We start from the raw sequence: 11,625 nt of genomic DNA, 5'->3' as shown, positions 1-11,625 counted from the left end.
CGTAAGGTTTAAGACGAGTACCATTTACCTTGAACGTGCCAAATTTGGAGTGGTTTACCTCGACCGTACCATATGGAAAAATACTAATTACCATAAGAGGGGTTTCTTCATTTGGTTCAAAAGTGGCGATTCGAGGATTTGCTGCATTGAGTAGTACTTTGTCTCCAACTTTAAGTTGATTTTTGGAGGAATTAAACTCCTCATGGCATCGTTTTGGTTTATCGTGTTTTCTCGATTTATGTGTTTACCATTCATCTAGCTCCTCAATTTGTAACCTTCGCTCTTCATGGATAGGTTCTTTGTTGTTGCTTGGCTTATGTATGTTCTTCGAACCTGTTTTCTGCAAAGAAGGTTGCACTATATGGTTAGTTTTAGCCAAATTATTTGTACAGTCACCTTCAATTTTTGATGTGTTATTCGAATTACGGGCTTGAAGGGTGATTGTTTCGTCTCCCACACGAAGTGTGAGTTCACCTGTGCCAATGTCAATAATTGTTCTGGCGGTTGCTAAAAAGGGCCTTCCTAAAATTAAGGGGACGTTGCTATCCTCCTCTATGTCTAGAACAATGAAATCAACTGGGAATATAAATTTGTCGGTTTTAACGAGTACATCATCAATAATAGCCCTAGGAAATATGATAGTTTTATCTGCTAATTGAATGCTCATCCTAGTTTGTTTGGGTTTCCCTAGACCTAGTTGCTTAAATAATTTGTAAGGCATAACATTGATACTAGCCCCTAAATCAGTCAACGCATTATTAAAATCTAAACTACCAATTAAACAAAGAATTGTAAAACTCCCTCGATGTTTTAGCTTGTTAGGCAGTTTATTCTATAGAATAGCTGAGCAGACCGTTTTCAGCTCCACATGCGATGCTTCATCTAACTTCTGTTTATTTGCCAGAAGCTCCTTTAAAAATTTGACTGCGTTTGGCATCTGTGAAAGGGCTTCAATAAACGGTAAGTTAATATGTAGTTTCTTTAGAAGTTTAAGGAATTTACCAAATTGTTCGTCTGAGCAGTCTTTTCTTGTCGCATTGGGGTATGGCATGCGAGGTTTATATTCTGTAATCACCGGCTTTGGCTCATTGTGGCCGACCTCATCCTTACCTATGCTTACCCCCGTTTCTGGCCTTGGTTCTGTAACTAGCCTTTCCTCATCTTGAATGACAATCGCGTTGAGTTGCTCCCTTGGGTTAGATTTAGTGTTGCTTGGCAGGCTACCTTGTGGTCGTTCGAAAATCAACTTAGCGAGCTATCCAATCTGAGTTTTGAGCCCCTGGATTGATGCTTGTTGATTTTTGAGTGCTGTCTTGGTATTTTGAAAACGAGTTTCTGACACTGAGATGAATTTTGTTAGCATCTCCTCAATGTTCCGTTTTTTCTCTTATTGGTAGGGTGGTTGTTGGAAGCCTGGAGGTGGTGGTTTCTGATTCCCTTGGCCTCCCCATGAAAAATTAGGGTGGTTCCTCCAACCAGCATTGTAAGTATTGCTATAGGGATTGTTTTGATATCGAGGATTGTTACCCATGTAATTTAACCATTCGTTCTCCATGTTGTGGCCATAAGGTGGGTAGTCTAAACTACTTGATCCACCTCCACTTGTTTCGCATTGCATTACTGGGTGAACCTATGAAGAACTAAGGAAACCATCCATTTTCTTATTCAAGAGTTCTACCTGATTAAAAAGCATGGTGACCGTATCGACATTATAAAAACTGGCTATTTTCGTTGGCTTTGTCCTCATGACTTGCCACTGATAGTTATTCAGTGACATCTCCTCTATAAATTCATAGGCATCTTCAGGTGTCTTATTATTGATGGGTCCGCCAGCAGCTACGTCAACCATTTGTCGAGTCAAATGATTCAGGCCATTATGAAAGGCTTGAACCTGTAGCCAAAGCGGTAACCCATGGTGAGGGCATCTTCTCAAGAGGTCCTTGTATCTCTCCCATGCATCGTAGAGTGTTTCTAAATCCATCTGCACAAAAGAATAAATATCATTACGTAATTTAGCCATTTTATCCAGAGGAAAATATTTTAATAAAAACTTTTCAGTCATTTGTTCCCAAGTAGTAATTGACCCCCGTGGCAACGAGTTTAACCACTGTTTAGCTTTGTTTCTCAATGAAAAAGGGAATAACTAAGATGAATGGCATTATCAGAAATGCCATTAATTTTAAATGTATCACATAGTTCCAAAAAGTTTTCCAAGTGAGCGTTGGGATCCTCATCCTGTAAACCATAAAACTGAACAAATTGTTGTATCATTTGAATTATGTTATGTTTCAGTTCAAAAGTATTTGTGGCTACAGTTGGTCTAACTATGCTCGATTTAGTTCCTGTTAAAAAAGGTTTAGCATAATCATACATAGTGCACGGAGCAGGATTCTGATTAACAGCAATCACAGGAGGTAGCAAATTTTCCCTGTTTTCAGCCATCTCCTCGGTTGTGGTTGAAGTATTTTCCTCTTGCTCGTCCTCTATGTATCTTATGCTTCACCTTATTTCTCTCTGTTTTCTACAAACTGTATGGTCAATCTCATTGTCAAAAAGTAGTGGTCCGACGGGTTTCTTCTGGTCATAAACTAGAAAAACCTATCAGAAGGAAATAAGAGGAAAATTAGAAAAGAAAATAAAAATCTAAATTGTAATAAAAGTAAAGTGGCGAAAGTGATAAAAATCGAGTTTTCCTAATATCCTAGTTCCCTAGCAACGGTGCCAAAAACTTGATGCGAGATATTCGTAACAGGTTTTTAAAGATTTATAAATGAAACGTTCTTGAGACTAATTTATTATCACGATTAAGGCAAGTGTACCTATCGAACAGTAGTATAGTTCAGCAAGACCGGATTGTCGAACCTAAAGGAACTACGAGTACTAGTATTTACTTCCTTTTTATTATCTAGCCTAAAATTTAAAAGGTTTGGTTGTCTAAACAAATTACTAACTAACAATGCACAGAAAGAAAAACATGGGAAAATACTTTTGGGAAAATTCAATTAATTGAGACAATACCTAAGGACAAATCCACCTAGAATTCACTTGTTATTTGACTCTGAATCAGACGATTTATTCATTTGACTTGATCCATAAAAATCCCTAAGTTATATTATTATCTCTCTCGAGACTAATAACGTCTAACCCTAGGTTGAATAATTGGAATCTCTTTCTAATTATTACCCTAGAATTGCATTAACTCGATCTATGGATTCCCTTATTAGGTTTCACCCTAATCCGACAAAATCTTGTCACCCTATCTCTAGGCGCGCAATCAGCTTCGCTTAATTATGAGAAATTTACTCTTAGACAAGGTCTATTCCTCCTTTGAATAAGAGTTTAACTTGAATCAATATTCTAGAATATCAAAACAAGAATTAAGAACAAGTCAAATATTTATCATAAAATTCAGATAATAATAACAAGATTGGTCTTACGTTTCATTCCCCTTAGGTATTTAGGGGTTTAGTTCATACTTATGAAAGAAAACATCTCAAAAGCATAAAGATAACAAAACATAAGAAAACCCAAAACTCCTGAAGGAACTTAAAGGGAGATCTCCAGTCTTGATGATGAATAAGGCTCTTAAGATGGATCAATCGACTTTCCTTGAGTAGTTTCTTGCTTCCTACTCTGTATCCCCCTTCCTAAGTGCCTCCTCAAGTATTTAAATAGCCTTTGGAATGCCTAAGAGCCTTCAAAATTGGCCTTTTCCGAATTGGACTAAACTTGGGTTCGGCAAGGACACGCCTGATCCCGTGGCTTCGTGATAGGTTTTAAATATTTATAATTACTCGTTCTTGAACTAACTAGTATCACGATGTAGGCAAGTGTACCTATTGAACAGTAGTATAGTTTTAGCAAGACCGGATTGTCGAACCCAAAAGAACTAAAAGTAATAGTAATGACTGTCTTTTTATTATCTAGCCTAAGAATAAAGAGGTTTTGTTTTAATTAACTAATTACCTAAACTAAGAACGCACAGAGAAAAAAATTAGGGAATTACTTTTGGGAAAATTCGATTGACTTAAGACAATACCTAAGGAAAAATCCACCTAGACTTTACTTGTTATTCTGGCTCCAAATCAAACGATTTATTCATTCAACTTGTTCCGTAGAGATCCCTAAGTTATGTTATTATCCCTATTCAAGACTAATAACATCTAATCCCTAGATTGAATAACTGATACTTTTCTCTAATTAACACTCTAGGGTTGCATTAACTCGATCTATTGATCCCCTTATTAGGTTTCACCCTAATCCGGTAAAATTTTGTCACCCTATGTCTAGGTGCGTAATCATCTCCGTTTAATTATGACAAATGTACTCTTACACAGGGTCTATTCCTCTTCTGAATAAGAGCATGTCTTGAATCAGTATCCTGGGATATCAAAACAAGAATTAAGAACACATAATTAAGAACAAGTTAAATATTTATCATACGATTCAAAAAATAATAACAAGATTCGTCTTAGGTTTCATTCCCCTTAGGTATTTAGGGGTTTTAGTTCATAACTAAATAAGAAAACTCAGAAGAATAAAGAATACAAAACATAAAGAAAACCCAAAACTCCTGAAGGGAAATTGAGGAGAGATCTTTAGTCTTGATGATGAATTTGGCTTCTGAGATGGATCAATCGGCTTCCTTGGAGTAATTCCTTACCCCCCTTCTCCGTCTCCCTTTTCTTCCTCCTCTAGGGTGTATTTATAGGCTTTGGAATGCCTAGAAGCCCTCAAAATTAACCTTTTCTGAATTGGACTCAACTTGGGTTCGGCAGGGACATGCCCTATTCGGTTACTTCAGGCCGTGCTCGACCCTGCCAAATTGACACGGCCGTGCAGTTTGCTCGTGTGAGGAGGTCCAAGCCATGTTGATTTCGTACTTTGGCTCATTTTCTCCATTTTTGGCCCGTTTCTCGTTCCTTTTGCTCTCCTATGCTCTCGTAAGTATAAAACATGAAATTAAAGCATTAGGAGCATCAAATTCACCAATTCTAATGAGAAATCATCCATAAAATGCATTAAACATGGGGTAAAAATATGTATAATTTATGGTTTATCAAATACCCCCACACTTAAGCATTTGCTTGTCCTCAAGCAAAATTCTCAACTCATAATCAAAATAAATTCTTCTCAACTTATTATTTCTATCAATAATATCTTAGAATAATCCATATGTAATCATACATTGAGAATTCAACTAAAAGAACATAAAAGTTTCAAACATTCCAAGTTGAGTACTTAACCATGCAAACATTGGTGTCTCTCCATATCTAAGTAGTTACCTTTGATTCAGAATATCATAGAGTTTCACATCCTCACTAAAGATTCACTCAAATCACTCGAGGTGTTTAAGGATAATAAATGAAGCACTCAATAGTCAATAATGAAAAGTCATTACCATAGGCTTGCATGAAAATCAAATCTCCACCACTATAATTTAAGATGATACATCAATTAAAAGGTCTTTAGAGGGTTGTAGTGAGGCTTGGTTAGGGGGTGTGGTCACAAGCTGAAAGAAAGGGTTAGAATCAAGATTGAATTGAAAAATTTCCTAACTAGAAAAAGAGTTAATCTTCACTTGCATGCATCAGAGCTTCTTCTCAGAATATGAAATTACAGATATGTATACATAGTTTTTATTTTTTTTATTTTTAAGAACAAGTTAAAATAATATAGACTAACTATTAAGAACAAAACATAGCTAAGCAACCCATTCAACTTAAATCTCAACAAAAAATATCGGGATTAATTTAGGGGATTTCAACAATAATGGGTTAAAGGTTAATATTAAGGGTAATACAAGAAATGGCTTGTTAGGCTCAAGGGGGTTTACTAGGGGTTAGTCATGAAGGTAGGCTTTTCATGGCATGAGTGGGTTAATCCTAAGTGCCTTAATCATTTTGACATATCAAATCAAATGGTGTGGTCTCGACATGCATAATCAAGTAAGTTCTAGAATAACAGTTCAATACGAACGTACTCAAAGCAATAATAAAAGTGAGCATGAAAGAATTAATAAATGCTCAAAAGACTCAAAAATCTCACAAAAATTATGGCCTTTTAATGTTAAGACTTGTGAATTCCAATTAAGAGTAATACCTAGACTTGGGGAAACAACCTATAATTTTAAATTCTTAAAAATCAACTTACCATGCTTGATTCTCTAATGTCTTAAAGTTTAAACAATCAATGCATAAATCCCTATGTATTAATTCAAGATATATCAATCAAAATCATAAATCAATTAAATTTTATCCTAAATATGATATGAGAGCTTTTCAAGAGAACAAGGTAATCATTTAGGGATTTTTTTGATAATGACATGAATGCCCCCCCACACTTAAGATGTACATTGCCCTCAATGTACAAAGATAGGTATTATAGAATAAAAATAAGATAAGGAGAGAAGTGAAACTTCCTGTATGATGAATTCCTCGAACTAGAGTTTTGGAGAGTAATCAGTTTGAGAGTGGAGGAGGATACTCCAGCGGTCGTAGAGGTTCATTAGTCCATAAGTCCTGCACCAAAAGAATATTATATCTAGTGGTAGCTATGGTCGTGGTGAGCAGGACATGGCAGTCATGGAGAACCTTTCCCGATGGAGTTTTAGTTCTTATGTGATGATGAGCTTAAGAGTTCTATATAACTGCGATAAAATCAGGAACTTTTTAGGGGATATTAGGAATAATAATTACTCATAAAGAAAAATCGAAATTGATAACTTAAAAATAAAATTCTAAAACCTGCTAAAAAATAAAAATAAAAGTAGTTTTAATAAAAATTAAAAACATAAAATAATAAATAAATATTTTTAAACATCTTCATCGCTAGATGCTTCGCGAGGTGGGACTGGCAATGAAAGGTGGAGGTGCTGAAAAATCTGCTGTAGAGTAGCATTAATGTTGTCAAATTGTTGAAAACACTACTGCTCGAATCGTGTGAGGCGCTCAGAGATGTCAGCATATGAAGTTGCCGCATGAACTGGACGAGAAGGTGGTGGTGGCTGAGTCAATGGGTCCTCGTGCTGTGGGGGGACATCATCAGGAATGTCCTCGTAGGCCTCCTCCTCGATAGATTGGGTGAGACGGTACTGGGGAGGGTAGGTTCCTCGGTCCCTCTCGATCATCCTCATGCTAAGTATGGTCAAGATGCCTTGTGGGGACATCTAGCTGATGAGGGTGAGGGATGATTCTTAGGCCATGGTGTTGAGAAGCCCGAAGTGTCATGCCAGTTGAGTCACGTAGGGGCCAATGGAGATGACCCCCTTCCGATGCTGCTCCGTCTGGTGCTGAATCACAAGGGCGATGAAATAGGCAAGGTCGATGACGTCCCCTTGCAACATGCACCATAAGAAGTTGACGTCGTGGGTGTTGACGACGCCAGTGCTCTCTCGCCTCCTTATAATCGTGTGAGCTAAAATAGCATGTAAGTACCTCAGGGATGGTGGGAGAACTGATGCCTTGGAGCGGCTAGGATTGTAGGAGGCAGTGCTAGGGGCCAAAGTGTGCCGGCACTTCAAGGGAGAGAAATGTATGTGGCGACTGAGAGCATGTAATTCATTCTCCTCCTTGAACTCCTCCGTATATAAGTCTTGTGTAGCACCAAACTCTGGGATGCTTAGCTGGCGGATTAATCTGCCTAGGTGAAATTGAACCGTGCCGGGTTCATCACAGTTTGTCATTACGGTCTGAAGATGGAACGCTGAGCATAGTTCAACCGTGAGCTCAAGGCATGTTGGCTCGATAATCCCAAAGAATAGCTCCTAAGGGTCGATGGTTAGGAGGGCCCAAATCGCATCAGCCATCTAAACTTGTTCTACGGTAGCCCATTCAATGCAGCGGCCCGCAATTAAGGGTCGGGCTTGAAGTATTTGGAAAATCTCTTCTTGGGGCCCTCGGGGGAACTGCGGGAGGGAGTGACGAATTTCTGTGGTTGGACCCGCGGAAGATGAGGCTCCCTTCCTCTACTTCGAGGCAGGTACGACAGCCTTTTTACCACGTGAAGATGACATGGTACCTGCGTTTAGAATCATCAAGTCATCTTGATAAGTCGTCAAAGTAAAAGGAATACAAATTTCAAATAAAAAGCAAAATTTCAGCCACAACCAAACATAACTAATCTAATAATTTCGTGACCTTATCATTGTGTGAAAATGAGTGTAGTAATGGCATGTGTAGGACAAAAGAGTGAGGCTTTTCTAACAACATAATTGAAAAATGAAAATTGAATATAGGCATTGGCATGGAAATATCATGAGAATAAGCACGGTAAAGTCATAGGTATGAGGTTTCCCTAATAACTCGATTTAACACGCAATGTATAATAACTAACTTAAGAATGCAAACTAAATGATAAAATAATTAGCAAAATGACAAATAGTTTGAAAGCAATGAAGATTATGCTAACAATAAGCATTAGTGATAAGTAAAATAGAAGTGAAAGGAGTAAACAAACGCTAAAGGAGAGGGATTGAGCGTTAAAAACGAAGTTGGAGAGGACGCACGGGCATGGCAGAGAGGTCGTGTGAAGTTGCAGCAGCTAGGGTTAGGGTTTTTGAATGGGGAAGAAAGTGAATAGTGCAGGTTATTTATAGACTTTGGGCCACACGCCCGTGTTCCCCAATTTCAGCTCGTGTGATTCACGAATTTCAAATTTGGGCATGTCTGACATTTAGTACACGCCCGTGCTCCTCGGGTGTTTGGATTCACACGGCCGTGTCTAGCTTCGTTCGCTTCTCCCACGCCCGTGTTAATTTAACAGGTTATCCACGGGTGTTTCAGATGGGCGTTCGCTATTTTGGCAGGCTTGACCACGGCCATATCGCACGGTCGTGGCATTTTATCGTAGCCCGTGTTGGGAAAATCCTTGCCCTGTTTTCACACGGCCTTAAGCACGCCCGTGTGCTTGGCCGTGTCTCTGTGAAAACACCTGTATTCAAGATTTCTATTAGTAAGTTAGGAGTTAAATACCAAAATTTAAAGAAATTAATATGCTTAGTGCTCGGGTTGCCTCCCGAGAAGCACTTATTTATAGTCTAAGCTCGACTTACCTCTCCAGTGAATGGTCATGGTGGTTTGACAAGTTTATACTCCTCATTCCTCCGATCAATCTCATCAAAATAAGGTTCTAATCGGGTGTTGTTTACCTTAAAAGTGCCGAACTTGTGATGACTCACCTCCACCGTACCGAATGGAAAAATACTAAGTACCATAAGAGGGATTTCCTCATTTGATATGGTAGTGATAATGTGGGGATCTGCGGCATCTAATAAGACCTTATCACCAACCTTAAGTTGATTTGGAGAGATATTGGGCTCATCTTGGCGTAGTTTTGGTTTGTCGGGTGTTCTTGGTTTGTGCGTCGGCCATTCATTGAGTTTTTCAATTTGTAATCTTCGATCTTCATGACCAGGTCCTTTACTATTGTTTGAGAACAACTTATGTGCTTCTTTCAGATTCACCATATTGTTAGTTTTAGTAGAATGGTTTAAATGATCACCTTCAATTCCTGATGTGTTGCTAGAATTGCGAGCTTGAAGGGTGATTGTTTCGTCTCCCACCCAGAGTGTGAGTTCACCTGTGCCAACATCAATGATGGTTTTAGCAGTTGCTAAAAAGGGCCTTCCTAGAATTAAGAGAGTGTTGTTATCCTCTTCTATGTCTAGAACAATAAAGTCAATGGGAAATATAAATTTATTGATTTGAACTAGCACATCTTCAATAATACCTCTAGGGAATCTTATAGTTTTATCTGCTAATTGAATGCTCATCCTAGTCTGTTTGGGTTTCCTGAGACCTAGTTGCTTAAACATTTTGTAAGGCATGACGTTGATACTAGCCCCTAGATCAACTAATGCATGATTAGCATCTAAACTACCAATTAAGCAAGGAATAGTAAAGCTCCCTGGTCTTTTAGTTTGTTGGGTAGTTTATTTTGGAGAATGGCCGAGCAAGCTACGTTTAGCTCCACATGCAACTCCTCGTCCAACTTCCACTTATTTGCTAAAAGCTCCTTTAAAAATTTCATTGCGTTGGGCATCTGCAATAGAGCTTCAATAAACGGTAAGTTAATATATAATTTTTTTAAGAGTTTAAGGAATTTACAAAATTGTTCATCTGACTGGCCTTTCCTTGTCGCATTGGGGTATGGCACACGAGGTTTATATTCGATAGTCATTGGTTTGTTTGTATTTTGATCTGCCTTACCTTGACTTGTACTTACCACAGTTTCTTGCCTCGGTTCTGGTTCAGGCTCAACGACTCATTTGTCATCCTGAATATTAATTGCGTTGAGTTGTTCCCTTGTGTTAGGTTTGGTATTACTTGACAAACTACCTTGAGGTCATTCGGAGATTAGTTTGGAAAGCTAGCCTATTTGAGTTTCGAGGCTTTGGATTGACGCTTGTTGATTTTTAAGTGCTGTCTCGATGTTCTAAAAACGGGTTTCTGAAACTGATATGAACTTTGAGAGCATCTCTTCAAGGTTTGGCTTCTTTTCCTGTTGGTAGGGTGGTTGTTGGTAGCCCAGAGGATGTTGAGGTCTTTGATTTCCTTGGCCTCCCCACGAAAAATTGGGATGGTTCCTCCAACCTGCATTATAAGTGTTACTATATGGATTGTTTTGAGGTCGAGGATTATTGCCCATGTAGTTTAATTACTCGTTATCCATGTTGTGTCTATAAGGTTGGTATTCTGAATGGTTTGTTCCACCTCCACTTGCTTCGCATTGCATTACTGGGTGAACCTGTGAAGAATTAAGAAAACAATCAATCTTTTTATTTAAAAGTTCTACCTGATTAGAGAGCATGGTGACCGAATCGACGTTATAAACGACGGCTATTTTCGTTGGCTTTGTCCTTATGACTTGCCACTGAAAGTTAATCAGTGACATCTCCTCTGTAAACTAATAGGCATCTTCCGGTGTTTTATTGTTGATGGTTCCGCCCGCCACTGCGTCAACCATTTGCCAAGTCGAAGGATTCAGACCATTGTGAAATGCTTGTACTTGGAGCCAAAGTAGTAACCCATGGTGAGGGCATCTTCTCAAAAGGTCATTGTATCTCTCCCATGCATCGTAGAGTGTTTCTAAATCCATCTACACAAAAGATGAGATATCATTACGTAATTTAGCCATTTTAGCTGGCGGAAAATATTTTAGTAAAAAATTTTCGGTTATTTGTTCCCAAGTAGTAATTGACCCTCGTGGTAACGAGTTCAACCACTGTTTAGCTTTGTTCCTCAATGAAAAGGGAAACAATCAAGGCGTATGGCATCATCGAAACGCCATTAATTTTAAATGTATCGCATAGTTTTAAGAAGTTGGCTAAATGAACGTTAGGATCCTCATCTTGCAAACCATCAAACTGAATAAATTGTTGTATCATTTGAATAGTGTTATGTTTTAATTCAAAAGTAGTTGCAGCTATAGCAGGTCTAACTATGCTAGATTCAGTTCCTTTTAAAGAAGGTTTAGCATAATCATACATTGTGCGTGGAGTAGGATTTTGATTAACCGTAATTGTAGGAGGTAATGATTGCCTTGGTTTTCAGCCATCTTTTCAGTTGGGGGTTGAGTATCGTCTTCTTGCTCGTTCTCCGTGTATCTTAAGCTTCGCCTTATTTC

The 11,625-nt window shown here is 38.4% G+C and overlaps 2 non-coding genes across 2 annotated transcripts; both read left to right on the top strand.

The window, feature by feature from the left end:
• Positions 1-1,907: 1,907 nt before the first annotated feature.
• LOC128292384 (small nucleolar RNA R71) lies at positions 1,908-2,014 on the top strand. The gene has a single exon (XR_008282369.1). It is a non-coding gene; the product is annotated as a small nucleolar RNA R71 (small nucleolar RNA).
• A 9,009-nt stretch (positions 2,015-11,023) lies between these two features.
• Positions 11,024-11,130, top strand: LOC128292556 (small nucleolar RNA R71). The gene has a single exon (XR_008282541.1). It is a non-coding gene; the product is annotated as a small nucleolar RNA R71 (small nucleolar RNA).
• Positions 11,131-11,625: the final 495 nt, after the last annotated feature.

The sequence above is a fragment of the Gossypium arboreum genome, chromosome 4 (genome assembly GCF_025698485.1).
Source record: "Gossypium arboreum isolate Shixiya-1 chromosome 4, ASM2569848v2, whole genome shotgun sequence".
NCBI lineage: Eukaryota > Viridiplantae > Streptophyta > Magnoliopsida > Malvales > Malvaceae > Gossypium > Gossypium arboreum.
This window is presented reverse-complemented; position numbering and strand designations above follow the sequence as displayed.